The sequence below is a fragment of the Pleurodeles waltl genome, chromosome 9 (assembly GCF_031143425.1).
Source record: "Pleurodeles waltl isolate 20211129_DDA chromosome 9, aPleWal1.hap1.20221129, whole genome shotgun sequence".
Lineage (NCBI taxonomy): Eukaryota > Metazoa > Chordata > Amphibia > Caudata > Salamandridae > Pleurodeles > Pleurodeles waltl.
Window position 1 is genome coordinate 882,941,160 of NC_090448.1, and position 23,606 is coordinate 882,964,765.

The window sequence follows — 23,606 nt, forward strand, 5'->3', positions numbered from 1 at the left end:
AACCTTTGACAAGCTAGCGTGAATATTTGTACAAATGACAAAATAAGTAATAATACCACATAATGTGCAGCATTGTGCTGCATGACTTGAGTTTTTGCTGCATGATTTAACCAGCTATGTCACATAATTTTGTTCTCACTCTCCCTGTAAGTCCAGTGGCTTCATAACAGCCCACTAGTACCAATATTGCAGGGCCCGACATTTGCGAGATAATCTGGGGCCAGATGTAGCAAAAAAGCAATTTGCGACTTGCAAATTGCGAGTCCCTGCGACTCGCAATTTGCAAGTCGCAAATTGCTATGCAGTACGGTGTCTCAGACACCGACTGCAACTCGCAATGGGGTCGCAATGACCCACCTCATGAATATTCATGAGGTGGGTCGCAAATTGCGGCCCCATTGCGAGTATAGGCACTCGCTAACATGGAGGCCTGCTGACGTCAGCAGACCTCCATGTTAGCGACCTGCTTTTAAATAAAGCAGTTTTTTTTTTTTTAAATGTAGCCCGTTTTCCCTAAGGGAAAACGAGCTGCATTTAAAAAAAATCCGAAACCCTTGGACCACTCCCTGCCCTGAAAAAATGTTTTGGGGTCCAGTCTCAAACTGGAAGGGGTCCCATGGGGACCCCTTCCAATTTGCGAGTGGGTTACCATCCACTTGAAGTGGATGGTAACTACGACTCCATTTGCGACCGCGTACGCGGTCGCAAATGGAGTTGCATACCACTGCGACTCGCAAATATGAAGGGAACACCCCTTCCTATTTGCGATTCGGAAATGCATTTTGCGAGTCGGTAACGACTCGCAAAATGCATTTCTGCATAGGAAACACGCATTTGCGAGTCGCAAACGGCAGATTTTGCCGTTTGCGACTCGCAAAGTGTTTCCTACATCTGGGGCCAGATGTAGTAAAGAAGCATTTTGCGAGTTGCAAATAGCGAGTCTTAGCGACTCGCTATTTGCAACTCGCAAAATGTAATGCAGAACGGTGTCTCAGACACCGTCTGCGAGTCGGTATGGGGTCGCAATGACCCACCTCATTAATATTAATGAGGTGGGTCGCAAATTGCGGCCCCATACCGACTATGGGCACTCGCAAACATGGAGGCCTGCTGTAGTCAGCAGATCTCCGTGTTCGTGACTGCTTTAAATAAAGCAGTTTTTTTTTTTTTAAGCGTAGCCCGTTTTCCTTAAAGAGAAACGAGCTGCACTTAAAAAAAAAAACGAAACCCTTGGACCACTCCCTGCCCTGAAAAAATGTTTTTGGGTCCATTCACAAACTGGAAGGGGTCCCCAATTTGCGAGTGGGTTACCATCCACTTGAAGTGGATGGTAACTGCAACACCATTTGCGACCACTAGGAATCGCAAATAGGAAGGGAACACCCCTTCCTATTTGCGATTCTGAAATGCATTTTGCGAGTCGGTCCGACTCGCAGAATGCATTTCTGCATAGGAAAATGCGATTTGCAACTCGCAAACAGCAGTTTTTGCCGTTTGTGAGTTGCAAATCCTTTCCTACATCTGGCCCCTGGCCCCTAGTACCTCAACTTTGTCGCAGATTGGAGGGAGAAAAAATGCACCAATGTAATATCCCCTGTTTGGCATTCTTGGAATCTACCTGATATTTCCTGGTGAAATTTGTGTAGGGAATACTCCCCCTGTGCGAAATTTGCCCACGTCCCTACAAACTCCCCATAAGCGCCCTACTTAGAATTGCCTGGGTACTTGAAACAAGTCCATACGTAGTGTGTCTTCGTTGACAGTTAACATTTCAAAACTGGGCCTTTTTCAAGACTAGTTATGTGAACTACAAATAAATTTGTGACTGCCTTTAGGCATATAAAAATACCTTCCATGTAACATAGAGCACTGTGCACAGACAAACAAAATGAATAGCTCGTTCAGATCAATATAGGTTCAGGCCAGTAGGAAGGCATCACTCTTTATTTTGATACAATTTGGATGCTCCTTAGATGATTAATTCAGTTCATGTCAAATTATTCAAGCGGAATGATTCAATCCAGCAATTTTCAGATTTAGCCAGTAAGTATACTTTGATCTGTTTCAGAATTTTGTGACCATAGCTAGATTTTCATTCTTACATGTGTTTAGCGTATTTTAGACATTTATCTCAGTATGTCTTCTGGTAGCCCATCATTTCCCTTTTCTATGGCTAACGATTTGCAGTTGTAATGTTCGGCTTTCTGCAAATAGGACATAATAGTCAAGACTATCCCGTTTTGTTTATTGCTGTGCCAAGCTTTGGCCAAGGATATAGGTCTTCTGAGAATTCCCTCCTTTACTCAAGTCTCTCTTGGTGCATAGCCCCCAAATCCCACTGTAGTGAAAGATGGTGAAAATGGGAAATGGACTGTATAGAGGGGACTCAGGAGCTCCTGCTGGGGAATTTTATTGGCAGAAAAACCTGGCATGGACTGATGGGTGTTAACAGTCTGTTGTATGGCCTTGACCTCAGGGTGTGAGTGGAGGGAGTTCTAAATAGGTAAAGTACAAGCCAACAGGTCAGTGTACAAAAATTACCATATGAATTACCAAATGTGAGATCATTTAAAGAGGAGGTATCCATCATCAGAGAGAGTAGTTTACCGTGATCAAGGGCTTTACTAGTTGTAATAAGACCAGACACCAGTGATGATCCCCAAGATACAAAGGAGCAGTTGACTCCAACACAACAACAGGCAAATAATAGGACAAACAACGTATAAACTAGTTAACCAGACCTGAACAGAGAAGGTCTAACCAAAGGGGGAACTAGGAGGGAGGAAAACAGCAAAGGTGTAGGATGCAAGATCAAGTGTACAAACTGAGTGCAAACTGAGATCCAGTACAACTGCAAAATACTATCAGGAAAGAAGACGTGCAGTGCAGCTATGCACTCATTCTGCTACTGTTGTCCCAGATGTAAACGTCTAACTGAGGAAATTCTCACCCCCATGGTGGTTAGCGGTCTAAATTTTCCCTAGTCTTCCACACTTTTCACTCTATTTGAATTGTGTAATTCTATGACTGAGGATCTGAGGCTGTAGTGGTTACACACCATGGGTCAGAGGACCAATTGTGTCCAATAGTCTCTGTAGCCCCTTCTCCTCAAGTTTCCGGCCTGAAGTCTAGACACATTCCAATTTTTAGCAGGTAATAATCTGAAGCAAATAAAATGTTATTTTCACTCAATTTGGTTAAATGTGAAAACAAATCAGACCACCAGTCTTCTGTGTTCAACAGCCTACACGTTAACCACTTGACCACTTCATTCAAAAGTCATGCAAGCCCTTTGTTGGATGTTTGTTTTCTGATCCTCCCTGCCATCGTCATAAGAACTTTTAGGGCCTGATTACAACTTTGGAGGAGGTGTTAATCCGTCCCAAAAGTGACGGTAAAGTGACGGATATACCACCAGCCGTATTACGAGTTCCATAGGATATAATGGACTTGTAATACAGCTGGTGGTATATCCGTCACTTTACCGTCACTTTAGGGACGGATTAACACCTCCTCCAAAGTTGTAATCAGGCCCTTAGTGCTGAGACACAGCCCACAATTGTATTTACATGTACAGAGCTGTATTCTATTGCTCCCGGGTGAACTCCATGAATGCACAATTATGAATATCCTAGATGAAAACGTGAGATACAAATTGACCATCTGAGACTTTAGGTGAGCATAAGCAACTTGAGAAATCTGTTGCCATCAACCTCTAACCTGAACAAACGCATCCACTCATTCTACCCTGAGGTCCAGGCACAGAAAGTCAAAAGCCTAGAAGTTGCCCTCAACGTAAAAATGACATCATCCAAAATATATATGGCATTGTCATCTTCTACCAGTAACTATGACTGCTTTACTGTATCCTTCCCTTTCCCCCAGAAATCTGCTGAGTGATACCTTGGGAGCTAGTAATGCCCACCAGCTATGGCAAATCACTTATACAGCAACCAGCCGAAACATCAAATCTACCTTCTCCAACCAGCCAAACACACCTGTGTTATGCTGGTGACAGGAAAGAAAACATGGGGCTCTATCTTTCCAACACTGGTGTCATTTCAGTGGCTACCCAGTAATGTCTTAGTCATCTTCCAAGCCTTTCGGCTCCGCCATGTATGCATGCATTAGTGATCCAGCTAATACTGAAGCAATACAATTCAACTATGCAAACTAAGACGCTTCCTGTGTTCATTCTAAATAAAAACTACCCAGATCTCACAAATATTCTGTACACTAAATCTAGGTTGACATTGTGCAGATCAAGACACAACCTGGACACATCAGGAGAAGGAGTGGGTGGGAGGGGAAAGACAAACACAGAGAATTGGTGGGTGTGATGGGTGGTGATGTCTGATGGGTGGAGGGTGGGAGCAGTAGACAGGCACTAATCAAGATTAAGTAATGTGCATTTGGTCCATTCTACACACAAAGGAAAAGGAAGTGATGCTTTACCTGTACTGGCCAATTAGGAAGCAGCAAAGAGGAGTGCCAATGAATGATAAGTAATAGGTGGGCTCCAAACCCTTTATAGTAAACAATACCCTTTGCAGTGACAGTGCATGTGCGGTTTGCGGGGAAGACCTAAAAATGCCACTTTAAAAAAGAGCATCTTAACGCTTCGTGGCTGTTCTTATGCAAGAGGCAGAACAAAAGCACTGGGTGAATGAAGCCCTGTGCCCACATACTGACAGAAAATGGTTCTAAAAGATGGAAAGATTATCATCTGCTATGCATATTTCTGTCATCATAGGCAAGCAGTATTAGTGGGCAGGGCTCATTTGCCTGAGCGGATGTTGCCTGTGAGGAGGCCCCCACACCCCCTTCCAGTACTGATGTCACATTGACATGATGATGATAGAAGTGAAAGGATTAACACTGTCCAGAATTAGACCAGTATCACGTTGGTGTACTCAGTGGGTACTGACCCTGGCAGGTGAGTGAGGAGGGTAGTGGACACTGCTCACCTCAGAGAATGGACCCAAAAGGCTCACTCTTCACTGCATAGATCCTATTTAGTCCCACCTCTTCCCAGGTTAAAAATGTCTGTCCAGGAATGTCTGGGAAGGCTTAAGGAGATGGCTCTCAAAAACAAGATGGTCAGCCTGTTTCCTGCCCGACAGAGTGGTGGCAGCTTTCTTTCTGTAATCCCTCTGTGCATACGACGTGCCATGCACGTAGATAAGGGGATATTGAGAGACATGGTGGCATCAGATACAGGCAGTCGTTCAGCAGCTGTGTCATCACCAAGCCACGCATGCACTGGAGGGATTGTTTAATCCTTTAGTGCGATGTAGACCCCGCTTCTCTTCCATGTACATGATACACGTGTTTTTTGGAAGCAAGTTGGGCGGGGTATGGTTGAATGTTGTACTTGTTATCATTGAAAGTAAGCAAGGATGGGAGCTCAGGATTAGGCATGGAACATTAGAACGTAGAAGTATGGGAAGAGAACACAGCAAGGAGGAAACCGGAGCAAAGCCCTGACCTGTTGACAGCAGATGCAGGTGAAAATCTGTGGCACAGATTATTCTAAAAACGTATTTCTTATTTTACATCAGATATTAAAATTTAGGGTAATTTCCCTTGCATTTGACCATTTTGAAAGTTTCAAACATTTTCTTTTTTTGATAAACAACTCTTATTGATTTTTTTTTCAAAAGCAGGTACATAGCAAGCAGTGGAAAACGGAACGAAGAAATTATGAGAAACATAGCATATATATAGCACACAATATCTGTCCTACCTTCCTGTCAGCTCCCCCCCTACCCACGCATCCATTCAATAGGCATTTTACAGTCAAACATCCAGTCCATAATATTCCCACCACTTGCCCCAGTTTTTCTAAATTTTCTGAGGGCACCGTCAGGCTTTATAAATAGTTCTAGCTCGGCGCACCAGTCCATCCCAGAGTGCCACTGAGACATCCACAATGGCTCTGGGGTCCTCAGTGCCCTGGCGATGTCTCTCTTGGCCACCAAAGTTGCAAAGACTCTATCCACCCGAAGACCACCTATGTCCCCCATAGCCCCCACTCCCAACATCGCCAGCTTGGGAGACAACTGCACCAGGATGTCCAGAACCGCCAAAAGTGTATATTCAATTGCAGACCAAAATCTAGTTATAGAGGGACATTGCCATACTATGTGGAAGAAGTCAGCTTGAGGGTTCCCGCACCATCCACAGTTGGAGTCAGGAAGAAGTTTAGCCATGTGGAGCTGTAGAGGGGACATGTATGTGTGATGGAGATGGTGTAGTTGTATCAATTGTAGGTGTGCAGATATTACTCATTCATGCGGGGCCATACAAGCATCCCGCCAACCTACCTCATCAAGTTCCCCAAAACAGTCCCCCCAAGCCTAGTGAAGGCGGTTCAACATTTCAGAACTGCTGTTAAGCAAAGTGTGATATAATTGGGAGATCCCACTCTGCCCCATCCCTTCCATCAACAGTTTTGCTTCCAGGGGATTAAATTCTGATACATCTTGGAGTCGTGAAGTGTAGCAACCTGAGGCATGTCGCACTTGAAGATATTTACGGAATTGTCTGTGGAACAGGGAGATCAGACATATTTACTATCCCTGCTTGAATGTTTAGCCAGATAGAAGTTGTACCTGGATATTAGTAAAAAGGGACATACCAGATGCAATCAATACAGGCTGAAAGTGGTACTTGTTTATTGTAATAGCAGCTCAGTGGAGTTGCAGGCTCAGCCCTGTAGTCCTCACCTAGATCTTGAGTATGAGCAGGTAAGCCACTCAGATGGATTCACTAGTCGACTAGTCGAGATTTTCATGTATTTTCATGGATTTCAGCAGCACACAAACACAAAGGGACACTGAGAAGAGTCGTATGAAAGACCAGAAAACTGGGCCGGCTGACATTTTTATTATGGCGGCATACTATTGTGTAATTTTCGGCGTTTGGCGTTGTGCCTGCCACGTGAAATTACCAAAATGATGCCATAAATGTCAGATTGTAATTGTGAGTAATTTTGCATAATTTTCCCCTAATTTTCGGTACATACGGAAAATGAAACTAGACGAATTTGGCACACTCGTAGAGAAAAACTGCCTTCATGACACAGAGGATGACGAGGGTTGTTTGTCATTGTGGCAGACGTTGACATGAGAGGAAAGATGTGTGTGGAGCAAAAGCCCACTTCAAGGTGCTTGCCTTGGCAAACTATACAAACATTGGTTTACTTTTCATCATTACAGTTGGTAATACATTCAGAAACATTAGCACACTTTTTAACCGTTGGGAGTGTTTCTCCAGCATATTTGACCTTAACCTGCAGAAATTTGACAATATTTATGTAGAATGTTACATGTTTACATTTGGATCGCCTCTGTTTTTGACTGCTGGAAATAGACAGGAGAACTTGGAAAGAGTATTGGTGGAAGATTTCATGTTTATCATTTTTAATCTAGAAAACTAGGTTTTGAGATTGCTTTGATATCTGATAATAGACAATGGTAAAGATTACAAAATTTTAAAAGTGACAAAATGTCCCCCTATCCCAATAAAAAACGAGGCAAAATTAGATGCGTGAAACGTCTTTACTATTTTCAACCACATTTTGCAAATACAAAACTTAAATGTAATGCGTCATCCATAAATATCACCCACCAACAATCTGCTTTGCTTTGTTTGAGCATATTCCCCTTTGCTACTGACAGAAACACAGGATGATATTTGAACCAGTCCTTCTGTGCTTGCCTGAATGTGTGATTTATTTCACATTTGCTTTCCATATGGGAACGAAAGAATTCTCAGCTTTCATCTGAAAACCTGACCTTAAACAAAATTCTGCAAATAGCGTAGTCTTGTTTTCGATGTCTTTCATAATCACTTGTTTATCGAGACCGTCTCATGCAAGGAGGGGCTTTTCACAAAATGAACTTGTAAGAGTCTATGTTAAAGAGGTAAACAGTGGTAACAGTTATGGTGTTTTGTCATTTTATGCCCCGACATTCGCTTTGAGAAAAACAAACATCGAAATTGAACAATTAAAATGTTGAGATAATTTGTTTAGGATTTTAAAATTTAAAGGCCCTACTTGTTTTCTGCAAGAAACCTCTTGGCAAGTTAGAACAGCTTTTGGCATATTCCCCAATCTTCTTTCTATGTCTGGCATAGAGATAACTTTATCTTATCAAAGCCTGTTGTCATGTCAAACATTAATATATTGTATTCGTAGTAATTGTGCATACAGAAAGGGGATTTGAGTCAGCCTCCTTCAGTTATTATTCCAGAGAGGTATTCACACTTTAATTTAGCCCCAGGACATCACACAAAGAGTAAGAGGCTGGTTAGGTGCCCTTCAGCCGCCAGCTATTAGGCATTGTCAGTTTCAATTTGAGACCAGCCAACTCACAAGTGCCACTGTGTCACACGATTTCGGCCCTCTTCACATGGTCACCTGATAAGGAGCCGAAATCACGCAAGGGCAGAGAAAGGGCTTCAGCACCAAGAGGTCCTAGCTATTACTTCAGACTAATTAGTGGATTTGGTGCTAGAGGCCAATGGATCGACACAACATGGATTTGAGGGGATGTCAATAATGAATGATAAAATCATTAACAATAGTCATCATATTCAAAGATCTGAACGTTAAACAATAACCACACCAGTTTATTTAGAAGATTCGTGAATTTATTTTTCTATATTAACAATGTTAATGTCACAAAAATAACTCTCAAACACAAATGATGAGCATATAGACTCAATAATGGCTGATTAGAACATCTTATATATCTGAGTTTAATCAAAACAATCAAGCAAATAATCTCCAGTATCAAAACACTGATTGGCAATAAAGGTAAATTATACATCAGGGCAAAGGATCAACATATGCCAATATGAATCATGAGCATGGGAAGGTAAATTTCCTCACTAACCACAAATCAGCTAACCACAAACATGTTGGGTTTCATGTAAAAACAATTTAGAAACAAAAATTTTGAAAAATCACACTAACCCGGGTTATTATAAAAAAAACATGATTATTATGCAGCAATTAAACAATAAGTTGCAGCTGTTACCTGCAAAGCAAAAGAGACACATATATCAATGCAATTTCATACATTACCCATAGAACAACAACATGTAGTCTACTTCAGCAAGAGGACACCATCAGGTAAGTCTTCAGAGAATTGGGCCTATCGACAGTTAGACCCACATCGCTAATATGACTCAAACTACCAAGAAGAATGGAACTATAGAATGAACTCAAGAGAGTCCTACCCAGATTGTTATACTAAACATCAAAAGGTTTATGACTGATCAGTGCATGCAGTGGTTTACAATTCAACCAATAGTTATTTCATTTGATAACCTAAAATGCAGTAACGACAACGTTAGCCAGGGCCCGATCATAACAGTAACTTTTCCTCTTCCATCTCATCTGTAAATCCATTGTTCCATCTTGTCTGAACTTCTCTTCTCAGGAAGAAACGTTTCAGCTTGCAACATTTACTTCCATCCTCAAGGAAGAAACCACGTATTAGTGACAATTTCAAACAATAGAACATTCAAACTTGTGTAATGACTTAATAAATCTGACCTTGTAAGACATAATGCAGCAACCCACTAGCTGTTTGCACATTTATAAACTAACAATCACACTCTTTTATGTAATCATTGAGCAACGAAAAATAACTACAATTACAACTAAAGTTTTTTCTTAAACAGAGAAGAAAAATAAATGATGGTGACCTTTAACGAAAGTCAACCGTTTTCACATGTTAATTCACCAACAATTAGTACATTAGAAACCATTAGAAAATATTAGAACATTTTGCACTCTTGCAATTCCTCCTCTGATGACTATTTATGTCATCACACACATCCATAATAAACATGTTTATTTTAATTTCAAAATTCAAAATCTTGACTCTTTTACTTGTGTATTGTTTTTCTTTTTCCCTTTATTTTCCCCATAATATGTAGTCACTTGTATATCAAACCTTTGTTGATTCTTCCCAAATCTCCTCCTTTTCAACCATTTCACTAATTTATATATTCCCCAAATTCCAATTAGACAAAACACAATTATCAACACCCATTTTATTATTTTCAATATAATTCCTTTTCCCACGTTACCAAACCAATTTCCCACAGCTGCAATTCCCTTGCCAGCTTTCTCCCAAACTGTAGTTTCAGTTAGTTCTTTTAAATCTTCTTTGTTACTTGTTACATTTTTAAACCCCTAACTTCTCCTGAATTGTCAGGAATGTAGGTACAACAATGACTTAAACCAAGTAATTTACAAACTCTGCCCTCTTTTGCCAAGAGAATGTCTAACGTAAGGTGGTTCTGAAGTGCCATAGCTCTTGTAGCAGCTAACTCAGTAATTAGAAGAATGATAGCTCCTAAATAACTTGACACATGTTATCTACTATTGTAGACAACTTCTGTATCTTAATACAATTCAGAAGTACTCCCACTGAAGGAATCATAGCTCCAAACATGTCTCCCACAATGCTAGAAATTGATTCTCGCTTGTGTCTCGTTTGAATTTTCGTCATCTTAGGAAATTGACTTAAGTCTTCCAGCTGATATAGGGGGTCATTCTGACTCTGGCGGTGGCACCAGGCTGGCGGTGCTTCATGGGCAATTCTGACCACGGCGGTAAAGCCGCGGTCAGAAAAGGGCAACCGGCGGTTTCCCGCCGGTTTACCCCTGCCCCAAAGAATCCTCCATGGCGGCGCTGCTCGCAGCACCGCCATGGGGATTCCGACCCCCTTCCCGCCATCCTGGTCCTGGCGGTAAAAACCGCCAGGAACAGGATGGCGGGAACGGGTGTCGTGGGGCCCCTGGGGGCCCCTGCACTGCCCATGCCACAGGCATGGGCAGTGCAGGGGCCCACTAACAGGGCCCCATAATGATTTTCAGTGTCTGCCTAGCAGACACTGAAAATCGTGACGGGTGCCACTGCACCCGTCGCACACCAGCAACTCCGCCGGCTCCATTCGGAGCCGGCTTCATCGTTGCTGGGGCTTTCCCGCTGGGCGGGCGGCCTTTTGGCGGTCGCCCGCCCGCCCAGCGGGAAAGTCAGAATGACCGCCGCGGTCATTTGATCGCGGTGCAGTCTTCTGGCGGTCTCCGCCCGGCGGGCGGTGCCCGCCGCCCGCCGGGGTCAGAATGACCCCCATAATTTTGGAAAGACTACTCCCAAATAACATGTGCCATACCATCCTCTAGGAAGATGGTAATATGCATTTCTTCCACAAATATAGTACACCAGGCACTGGTGGATCCTGTCCATTCATCCTAAAATCCCATTTACCTGGAAACATAAACACATGTCTGCATTCACTTGTTCCCACAAATACTCTATCATTCTTACTCTGTGGCCTATATAAACAAAGCTTTCCCACATGATCAGCATAAAATGTTAATTTTCCTTGTTTGATCAATGTCAGTATAAGGGTAATCAATTCCAGGTTTATGACTAATCACTCCCTTATTTAGCCTTGCCATTATTTCTCTCCTTCTATCTTCTGTATCGTCTAAACATTTCTTCTGTACAGGTGTTAGTAAACATGTTAAATTGTTACGATGCACAAAAGCAGTGCCAAAGATTAAAGTAGGCTCAAAGAAATCTCTAATAATAGCTATGTTATTATCCTTGGCTATTTTATTCAAATAACCGATGACAGGTATAAATGAAAATACCACATCATAGTTTCAATAAAAATATTGGATATATTCTTGGTTATAGAAGCGCGTTAGCAAAAGACTGCAACTTATAGCCTAAGTCATAGGCAGACTATGATAAGTAGTTCCTTCTTCCACTGAAGTCGGAAACTATGTACAAACTTAACAATCTTTCACGTCCAACACCTCAATATAGTCATGCAATAAGCGACACTTAACATTCGAGGAAAGCTCTTTTTCTTCATGTAAGTATTTAACATCTATTCTAAACTTATCTTTCGTTAGTGATGCAGTAGTAGTATCCAAAGAATTACAACTATCTGCAGCATAGTTGGCTCCATTCGTCTCATAGACAATCAGACCTACTAATAACAATAAGCACATTAACACACTCATTGCCGCCAGACCAATACCTACAATTTTGCAACAGTTAATTCTACTACTTTGGTTACTAAAGTTTCACATGGTCTCCAAAGAATTAGGAAAGAAAAAAAAAACTGTTCAAAAATTTCTAAAGAAAGCAAACAAAAATCAAAAACAAAACCCCTCCTAAAATGTATTTTTTTTTTTTTTTTCAATAGTTCATTCACTCAGGACAGTCTCTCTTTGTCAATTCTGGTCTAGCAGCTTGTCAAGTTCTGTTGTATTTGTCAATTTCAGTTATTTATGTCTCTTTAAAGCACGACTTTCAGTTTCAACTCCTTCTTCTGCTGTTCTTCACGTGTCAAATAAACAATTTCAGTGTCTCTGTCAAAACAATAACTCAAACATTCTTCTTGCCATTCATTAGTTGTTACTTATGCCCTTTCTGGACCAGAATATCGCTTGCTTGCAACTCTTTTTCTTTTTGGTCTTTTACTACTTCACCTTCTTCTCCACTACTGTTTTCCCCTTCGTTCAACTCTTTTTCCTCTTGAATTGGTGGTATTACATTTATTCTTCCACCTTTTGAACTTTTCTCTGGCTAATTGTCTCCTTTCAACGTCTTCTTTGTCAACAACCTTCTCAAGATTGGATTTGCACTTGAACTAGAACCTTTCTCTTCTGATGTTCCCACAACTGGTTCAGGAAGAGTATAGTCCACTTGGGCGGGATTTTCACCAATTCCTTTCCCAATGGGGTCTGACTCATGTTCGGTTTGGTATGTCAAATCACCTGCTGCTGAGGACACCCTCCTCTGAGAAGATTTTCTCTCAGTCGGTTGTCTCTGATAATTCACTTCTGAGGACACCCTCCTCTGATCAAAATTTCTCTTAACCGATGATTCTCTTTCCTCTTGTACTGATTTTTCTTCTACTCCATTCGCAGACTGTTCAATTTCTTCTGAACTTTGTTCTTTTTCATCTGTCATAGGAGTAGGTACATCTTGAACATTCTCAGGATCCAGCTCTCCTCTTTCTTGCTCTTTACCTGGAATGTTGTTAGCTGTTGGTATTCTCAACAGCTCCTCTTTTTGTTCTGTTGGGTTATTCACTTTCCTCGTGTGGCTGGAATGCACCCAATTAGGCCAACCTGCACACTTCACAGCTGCCAATATCACAAGGATGACTTAGTAGGGTCCCTTCCACCGTGGCTCCAGTCACGACTTTCTTACATGCTTCCTTATGATAACCCACTCACCAGCTCTCAAGTTGTGGCCTTGACCTTGTGTTTGTTGTACCGTTGTGGCTTCAACCTGATGAGAAAAAGACTGAACCACATCAGCTAGGCTTTTGCAATAATCTAGCACCATGTCATCAGTAATATTCACAAGTGCATTTGCAGGTATCGCTGGTAATCTCATTGCTCTTCCCATTAGAATCTCATGAGGAGACAAGCAAGTATTCTTGTCAGGAGTACTTCTCATTGACATTAGGACTAAAGGGAAAGCATCTGGCCACTTTAAATTTGTCGACGCACACACCTTTGCCAACCAAGACTTTAAAGTTCCATTCATTTGCTCTACAAGTCCTGAGGATTCTGGGCGGTAACTACAATATAGTTTCTGGTGAATGTTTACAGCTGAAAAAAATAATTTTATCACTTTGCTGTTGAAGTGACTCCTTCTATCTGATTCCAAAGAGACCGGGTAACCAAAACATGGAATTAACTCTCTCAAAAGTAACTTCGCTACAGTCAGGCTATCATTTCTCCTCGTAGGATATGCTTCAATCCAGTGACTAAAAATGCACGTATCTCAATAAAATCCATCTGCATTCTGCTGAATGGACCTCCCACCATGCCTATGTGTCCCATGTTGACAACTGTTCCCTTACCAACATTCAGCTGCTGTCAAATAATGCACCTATGGCATACCAGTTCAGCAACTTGCCTAAATTTGGGATTATACCAGAACTGTTTAAAGCACCTGATTATTACATCGCTCCCTATGTGTGCTTGACCATGGCAGTATCTAGCTATCTGTGTCAACAAACTGTTTGGCAAAACCACTTTCCCTTCTGTTGTCACCCAAATGTCATCCACTCTCTGAATGCAATTGTGTTTCACCCAATCCATATGCTCCTCTTTGGGAACATTATTCTGTATAACTTTCAGCTCATCTAAAGTCTAAACAATAAGGTTTGTAAAATTTATATAGGCTTCATCATTTTCACACATCAATTCCCATTCTCCTTTGAATGAGATACTATTTAAAGCACAAACTTTCGCAACTTGATCTGCAAAAGGATTCCCAAAGTCACATAATCTTTTCCTCCCCGATGTGCACTGCATTTAACCACAGCACTTTTCTCAGGTTTCTGTACAGCCTGTAGTAATTCATGTATTCTTCCACCATTTCTCACAGGTGAACCTGAAGACGTTAGGAAACCTCTCTGTGACCAAATTTGTCCAAAATCATGTACAATGCCGAATCCATATTGACTATAAGTATAGATCATTATTTTCATTTGATATTTGGCATGCTCTAGTAAGAGCCACCAATTCTGCGACTTGAGCCAAAAACACTCCTTTAAGCCATGAAGCTTCTAGTATGCCAGTAATTGTGCACACTGCATAACCTGCTCTCAATGTACCTCTGTTATCCCTCAAATAGGAACCACCAACAAAGATAATTTGATCATTCTCTTCTAGACAAGTGTCTCTAATATCGGCTCTTGGTTTTGTGCATAATTCTCTTACTTCTAAACAATCATGTTCAGTATCATCTATTTTATCTGCATCATTTCTTTCATCTGGTAACCACGTAGCCGGGTTAAGCACTGTACACCTCTTGATTGTCACGTTAGGAGCTCAGAGAATCACTGTCTCATAACGTGTCAATCTTTCATGGGTCAGGTTTGTGTCTTTGTTCGTGTCAACAGAATTTCTATTGAATGAGGTACCATTACTGTCAGAGGATACCCCATCACAATATTTTCACTTTGAGTTATATTCTGCTCAACTGCTGCAACTGCTCATAATCATTCTTGTAAGGCTGCTGCAATGGGATCCAAAGTAGCTGAAAAATATGCTACGGGTCGATTGGCACCACCATGTGTCTGTGGCAGGACAGACAAAGAACATCCATTACGTTCATGACAAAACAAGAAGAATGTTTTTGTGTAATCAGGCATACCTAAGGCTGGAGCTTGACACAAACTCTCTTTCAATTCAGTAAATGCTCTCATTCATTCTTCATCCATAATTATGGGATCTGAAACATCCTTATGTGTCAGCCTTTGTAAAGGTTTAGAAATAGCTGAAAAATATGGAATCCACTGACAACAATATCCTACCATTCCCAAAAACATTCTCATCTCTTTTTGCAATCTTGGTATTTTCATTCTCATAATTGTTGCTACCCTTTCTTTCAAGATTCTCCTGGAACCCTTCTCAATCAAATGACCCAAATATTTCACCTCTCGCTGACAATATTGCAAATTTGCAGGAGATACCTTATGACCATTATCTCCCCAAAAGTTTAACAATGCAATTGTATCTTCCTTACAGCCTTCTTTTGTCTTTGATGCAATCAAAAGATCATCAATATATTGCACCAATGTCGATTGGTAAGGCGTTAACAACGACTACAGTTTATTTTTCAAAATCTGATTGAAAACTGATGGTGACTCTGAAAACCCTTGAGGAATTCCTCACCAGCAATAGACTCTGGTCAGAAACTTAAAACAAAACAGATATCTACTGTACTCATGCAGAGGCACAGAGAAAAATGCTTGGCACAAATCAATCACTGCATACCACTCAGAATCACACGGAATCTGAAACATTATTACAGCTGGATTTGGCACAACTAGACAACTTTTCACTACAATATCATTTATTTTTCTCTAGTCCTGGACAAGACGAATTTTCCCACTTGGCTTTTTCAAACCCTTTATTGGTGAATTACACAGGCTACTCCTCACTTCCTTCAAAACTCCTTGTTCCAAGAACTGCTCTATCAAAGGTGTTATTCCTTCAATTGCCTCATTTGTCATCGGATATTGTGCAGTTTGTGGAAACACCACATTATCTTTTACTGCCACTCTGACTCCTTCAACTCCCTTGATCAAACCAATGTCCTTTCCTGACAAATCCCACACTTTTGACTCGACCCTCTCCTGTAAGTCAACCAGAAGATCTTTTATTTCAAAAACTGGAAAAAAATCAATTAAATCAATTGAATTATTGTCTTCATTTGTTTGTTCATTTTCGTTTGTCTGATCATCAAAATTAATCAGAGGAAACTCCCTGAACACCCTTTCCTTTTCAACAGCAATTGTTGAATCCTCTCCATCACTATTTGTCTCAATTTCAATTCCTTTTGTTGAACATGAGATTGAATAATTTATTTTACACAGCAGATCTCTTCCCAGTACTAGAATCGCAAACACCAAAACTGTGCAAATCTCTAAAATTGTCAATCTTCACAAGCACTGGTTCAGTAAGAGTATTATTCAGATGCTTGTTCGCAACTCCTACAATCTGAACTGTTCTCTCTGTAATCGGTATGTCTGAAACTTCTGCAGTTCTTACTGTTGAGCGTGTTGCTCCTGTGTTGATCAGAAAATTAACTTCAAGACCATTTACTTCACCTTTCACATCCGGACTCCTCTGATCCACCTCAAATGATGCTGCCATCACACACTCCACCTCACCTGAACTAGCCAACAGCCATTCATCTTTTATTTCATCCTCTCTGTGTAAAGAAAACTGATCAACTGTTTTTTCACTTTTGTTCCTTTTCTGATTTGTGACCACTTGCGTTAGCATTACCTGTTGTTGATCCAAGGGACCATGGATCATTTGGACCTTTGTCGGCTTGTGCATTTGTTGTACAGGCACCATCTGCACCTGTGGCTGCATTTGTTGCATCTGTGGCATTTGTTCTTGTTGTACCTGTGGTTGTACATTCTGTATGTGCTGCATAGGCTGTAAAGGCTGGAAACCTTGCATGGTATTTACATTATTCTGGAAATCCTGATTTTGATCTCCCATTCTAGGTCCTCTCATGCTCTGATGCCTATTGGCACCATTTGTCTGTTGCACAACACCAACTTGAAACAACATTGGACACTGTCTTTTCCAATGTCCAATTACTCCGCAATTATGACAAGGTAACACCTTTTCCTTTGCTGCTCATCCTGCATTACCACTGAAATCAAATCCACATTTCTATTTACCACCGGAAACATCATTCCCTGTCGCCCTCTGCCTCTGCCTTGATTCTAAAACATACCATGCCCTTACAGTAGTTGCTGAAAATTTCCCTGCAATCCTGTCTGTGCAGCCTTACTCTGCATTACCGTTGCTTTCCCTTTCAACTTTTTCTGCTTCAACTCGATTTCATCACTACAGTATTTTGCATACTGCAACACCTCATCAATCGGTTTAGTTTGCCAACAGATTAAATGATTCTTAATCATCTGATTAATTTAGGCTTTAATCCATTTCCAAACCTAAACACCAAATGATTCATGCTCCCTTTCTCGATTGTTTCCACACCACTGAATTGTTTGAACGCTTTTAGCAACCTTTCATAGTATGCATGGAATGATTCCTTTCCTTCCCACGATGTTCTATCTATACCTTGCAAATCAACGTTCTTCGTCGAAGCTGTCGTTTTCAGGAAATCAATAACTTTATAGTAATATTTCATTACTTCAGGTGCACCTGTTTTCAAATCCCTTTGCGGCTCACTTGTTGGCTAATCCACATTCCTTTTGTATTCTTTCCACAAATCTGCCGAACAACAATGTGAAAAAGTGAATTCAGGTCTTCCCACAGACATTTTACAAGCTTCACAAACCTATTTGTCTGTTGATACCATTCTACAGGCTTTTCTATCAACCTTGGGTAATCATTTGTAAAACTTAAGATATCACCCTTATTCCAAGGTACATGTCAAAATGTCCTCCTAGTGTTTCCATCATCGGCAACATTTTCACTGAGTCTCCTGCCTGTGTCACATCATCTTTCATTGGTCTTTCTCTTTTCTTGACCCATCTGCCTTCCCATTTGTCTGATGCTCTCCAAATCTGCACTCTCTCAAGCAATTCCCTAAGATGTGTTTTCATCTCTGCAGACCTCATGTGCACAAAATCTTCCTCATCCATGTTTAATCTGTAACTTCTTTTCAGGCTTTTTATTTTTGTTAGATCAATGTCATACTCGTCTGCTATCCCCTGTAACTGCTGATGTACTTTCTCTGCTCCCTTTGAAATTATTTTACATAAATATCTCAACTGAGCTTCAGTATGTCACTCAAGTCTAGTCACACCCATGGTCCCTTCAAGAAGTTAATTTCCTTCCATTGATAATCTCACTCTATGTTTATTGTATCTTCCTCTCTGTTTTTTCTGTTCAAGGTCTTTGAATTGCTTAAATCTTCTAACCACTTTGTTAGCTCTTGTGCAGATAAACCTTTCAAAGAAACCTCATTAGACTGTGCACCCAAATCTTGTTCTTGTACTTGTCTCACACATTGTTGTGGAGACATCAATCTTTTCCCCAATCACTGTAGGATCTGATCCCAGAATTCTCAACAGGAGACAAATGTGTTAAAGAATTAGTCTCATTCAGGGTGTGAAGGAGAACAGATCCTCGAGGCTTGTGCATGTTCCCAACATGGCCACCTCTTGGCAGCTCCAAACTCCACTAGTTATATAGCACAGAGTTAAAGAATGGCCAAGTGGGGGAATGGGTTTTGGGTCGGGAACAGGGGGGAAGGAGACCTGTGGAAGCAAGAGTTAAACAACACAATTGCAAGATTAATCACAATGACTTTCAATAAATTTTGTTTCAAATAAACACTTATGCTGAAAACATGAGTGCCCTAAGGCTTCACTATAACTAGGCCTAAAAAATCTAGGTACCTGGAAATCAAGAAAAGGTTATGCAAGGTTTGATTATGAACATTCCAGGATTAGCATATTATATTTTGAACAATAAAACTCTCTCCAAAATACTTCTTAGAATAATCTCTGCATTGTAGCAAGAATCAAAGAACATACATTTTTTTTTCTCTGCATGAATGAACTGTACAATTACCATGAATAACACTGCTACGTCACTCTCTGATTAAGAGTTTCAAGACTCAAATGTTCAGGGAATATTATGCACTTTAATCAAAACTGCACATCTATGTTTAAATGTCTAGAAATGATCGCACACTCCACCGATCTGTATTTCAAAAGTTAAACACCAGGAAAGAATCGTGCACTCTGCTTCCGATTCGAACATCTAGATTCACATGCAATGAAACAATTGCGCAAAACACGATCTATGATTCAAGAGTTTAATGCTGGGAAACAATTGCGCACACTGTTGCCGATTCGGACTTCACAATACAAATGTCATGAAATGATCGCGCACACTGCCGATCTGAATGCCAAGAAGTAGATGCCTGGAATGAATCGCGCACACTGTTGCTGATTCGGAATTCATGATTCAAATGCCATAAAATGATCGCGCACACTGCTGATCTGAATGTCAAGAATAAATGCCTGGAAGGAATTGCGCACCCTGTTGCCGAATCAGAATTCACGGTGTAAATGCCATGAAATGATCACGCACACTGCCAATCTGAATGCCAAGAAGTAAATGCCTGGAATGAATCGCGCACACTGTTGCCGATTCGGAAATCACAATGCAAATGCCATGAAATGATCGCGCACACTGCTGATCTGAGGGCCAAGAATTAAATGCCTGGAAAGAATTGCGCACACTGTTGCCGATTCGGAATTCACAATACAAATGCCATGAAATGATCGCGCACACTGCCGATCTGAATGCCAAGAATTAAATGCCTGGAAAGAATCTCACACACTGTTGCCGATTCTGAAATCACGATGCAAATACCATGAAATGATCGTGCACACTGGCGATCTGAGGGCCAAGAATTAAATGCCTGGAAAGAATCGCGCACACTGTTGACGATTCGGAATTCACAAAGCAAATGCCATGAAATTATAGCGCACACTGCTGATCTGAATGCCAAGAATTAAATGCCTGGAAAGAATCACGCACACTGTTTCCGATTCGGAATTCACTATGCAAATGCCATGAAAACAATTGCACACATGCGATTTTAAGTTTAGGCCAAAAACTCGAGTGTCACTGGAAAACGGAGTCGGGGGCCTAACCCGACCTCCGCCTTACCGCCGTGCTTGAAGATCACCAAATAAACGAGTGCAGGCCTGGAAATGACTGGATAGGCCTCCGGGACAGGAGCTCTGGAAAATGCTGCTGCTCTACACTAGGACCTCTGAATAGTGAGCACGTGGAGCTGGGCTGGCTCCCTTATATAGAGCAAAACCCGCCCACGGGCCACACCCAACCATGCTGACAGAAAGGCTTCTAGAAAGTCTTAGAATAAAGGACCACACCCTGTATTTCTGCAAACAAACCTTGCAAATGAACAATGAATTACAAACAGCATTAAGGGCTTTACAAGGTGAAAGCTCTGCAATGCAAAAGGTTAATATACTGCATAGAAACACAATGCATGAAATATGCCTCTGCATAATGACTGGGTTTTTGCATTTACGTCACCTGTAGAGCGCACACTGTCCTGATGTTGACCGTACTCCCCCCTCCCAAATGCGCTCTAGGGCCTGGTTTGTCTGGATGTAGGCAATGAAAATGCCTCACTAGTCGTGGCGCATGAATGTCAGATGCGGAGACCCATGAGTTGCTCTCAGGACCGTAACCTTTCCAAGATATTAAATACAAGAGATTACGACCTCTGAATTTTGAATCCAGCACCTGTTTAACTTTGCATTCCAATTCTCCCTGTACTAGAACTGGAGCTGGTTGGGAGCGGACATTTTGGACAGCTCTTTGCAGGAGTGAAGTATGAAATACTGGATGAATATGTAGTGACCTTGGTAACTGCAGTTTATAGGTCACTGGATTAATTTGTTGAAGAATAGTGTAAGGCCCTATGAACTTGGGATTAAACATATGCTTTTTTTAAAAGTCAATATGATGTGTGGAAATGAACACTCTATCACCTGGTTATATTGGGGTCCTTCACAATGTTTCTTGTCATAGTGCTTTTTATACGTTTGTTTAGCTTTATCTAGGTGTTGCTGGATTTGTTTCTGGGTTTGATGAAGTTGTTGAATCGTCTCTGACACGGCTGGTGCAAGTGTACTTTCTTGTGGAATCGTGATTGGCAGGGTAGTAGGATGATAGCCAAACAGACCAAAAAAGGGGGTGACACCAATGGAAGTATGATAAGAGTTATTATAGGTTATTTCAGCTAGCCAAAGCATCGATGTCCAAGAATGAAGTGCTTTCTCAGCATAAGCACGTAGGTATTATTTCAGTGTTTGATTAATCGCTCAGTTTGGCCATCCGTTTGAGGATGATGACTGGTAGACAGTGTAGAAGTGATTTGAAGTGTTTTGCACCACGTTTTCCAGAAGTTAGAGGCAAATGGTGATCCTCGATCGGAGAGAATCATTTTTGGTAATCCGTGATATCGGACTACTCGATTTCAAAGGATTATTGCCAGTTCACTGGAGGTGGGCAATTTCTTGCAAGCAATGAAATGTGAATATTTCGTGAGACTATCTACCATCACAAGGATTACTGAGTGATGTTGAACAATGGGTAGACCAGTAATAAAATCTAATGAGATGTGCTCCCAAGGTTGAAGTGGAGTTGAGAGAGGATGTAACAAACCTCTTGGCTTTGAATGACTTGACTTGATGCGAGCACAAACTTCACAATTAGCTACCATCTGTTTGACGTCTTTTATCAAAGTAGGCCACCAAAAGTAGCGTTGAACTAATTCAAGAGTTTTAGGAATACGTGGATGACCTGCCGTAGTTATAACATGCAACCAATGAAATACCAACCTACGCAACTTGGTATTTGGAACAAATAAACGGGCATCATGGAAAGGTAGTCCTTGTTTGATTGACCTTTTGGGATCTGCTTGAGCCCATTTTTGCCATTTCTCAATGGTGAAGGAATTACGGATTTCTCCAAAAAAGTCTTTGGTTTTTATGATGCAAAGAACTTTATCTGGAGAAATGATAGACCTAGGAGACTGAATGGCAGGTAACATAGTAGAATCTTGACGGGACAAAGCATCCGCTTTGCGATTATCCTTTCCTGGGCGGAAGGTTACCACAAAATCAATCTCGGCAAAAACAGCATCCATTGGAGTTGCCGAGGAGTCAAAAGTCTAGCTAAACTCATAAACTGGAGAATGCGGTGGTTTGTATATACTGTGATAGTGTATTTGGCGCCTAGCAAATGGTGTCTCCATTCTTTGAAGGCATCCCGGATTGCCAGAAGCTCTTTCTCAGCAATAACATAATTTTGTTCTGCTTCGTTCAGCTTTCGAGACATGTAGGCTACAGGATGTAGTTGACCAGTATCTTTACTGCGTTGTGATAATTCTGCACCAATGATGACATCTGAAGCATCTGCTTCCACTATGAATGGACGCTCAACGTCCGGATGAGTCAAGACAGGGGCAGTGGAGAAAGCTTCCTTTAAGGTTGAAAAGGCTCTGTCAGCTTCAGGGGACACACAAATGGTTCTTTCTTTCTCAACGACTTGGTGATTGGCGCCACTGTCTGAGAGAAATTATCTATGAACCTGCGATAGAAGTTTGCAAAACCTAGGAAGCACTGAACATCTCGAACAGACTTTGGAGTGGGCCAATCAGATACTGCTTGTACTTTTCTTTCTGCCATGACCATATCTTGAGGAGTAAGGATGACTCCTAAGAACTCAACGGTGGCAACATGGAATTCACATTTGGTTAATTTGCAATACAGGTTATGCTTTCGAAGGGCTGTGAGAATATTCTTGACATGTTGTACATGTTCGACTTCATTATCTGAATAGATTAAGATATTGTTGATGTAGACTATTGCAAATAGGTCTAGATACTCTCTAAGGACGTCATTCAGAAATAATTGAAATGCTGCTGGAACGTTACAAAGTCCAAAGGGCATGACTGTGTATTCAAACAGACCATAACAGGTTTTAAAGGCAGTTTTCCATTCATCGCCTTCTCTCACTCTGACTAAAGGGTAAGCACCTCTCAAGTCTAACTTAGTGTAGATTTTTGCTTTCTTAACTCAATCCAACAAGACAGGAATCAGGGGTAATGGATACTTGTTCTTGACTGTGATCTTGTTCAAACCTCTATAGTCTATGCAAGTTTGAAGATCCCCATTAGCCTTGGGACAAAAAAAAGAATAGACGCTGTAGGAGACTTGGAAGTACAAATAAAACCATTAGCTAGAAATTGATCTAAGTATTTTCTTAGGTGTTGATTTTCGTTTTTTGACAAGGCGTACACTCGACAACTAGGGAGTATAGCACCAGGCAGGAGTTAGATCAATTTGACAGTCATATGGTCTGTGAGGTGGCAAGGTTTCTGCTTCTCTTTCATCAAAAACATCTAGATAGGGCGAGTACTGTCAGGGCAGCGTTCCATCTTTTTCAGCAGCTGTTGCTACATGAGCTTTGCAAGGTTTTGTGACTCTTGATGT

At 41.2% G+C, this 23,606-nt stretch overlaps 1 long non-coding RNA gene across 1 annotated transcript in view; it reads right to left on the reverse strand.

Moving 5' to 3' along the window:
- Window positions 1-8,693: 8,693 nt before the first annotated feature.
- Window positions 8,694-23,606, reverse strand: part of LOC138258738 (uncharacterized) — a 37,418-nt gene continuing 22,505 nt past the window's right edge. The window contains exon 3 of the long non-coding RNA XR_011198536.1: window positions 8,694-9,488. This is a non-coding gene — a long non-coding RNA (uncharacterized lncRNA). The remainder of the gene's footprint in view (window positions 9,489-23,606) is intronic.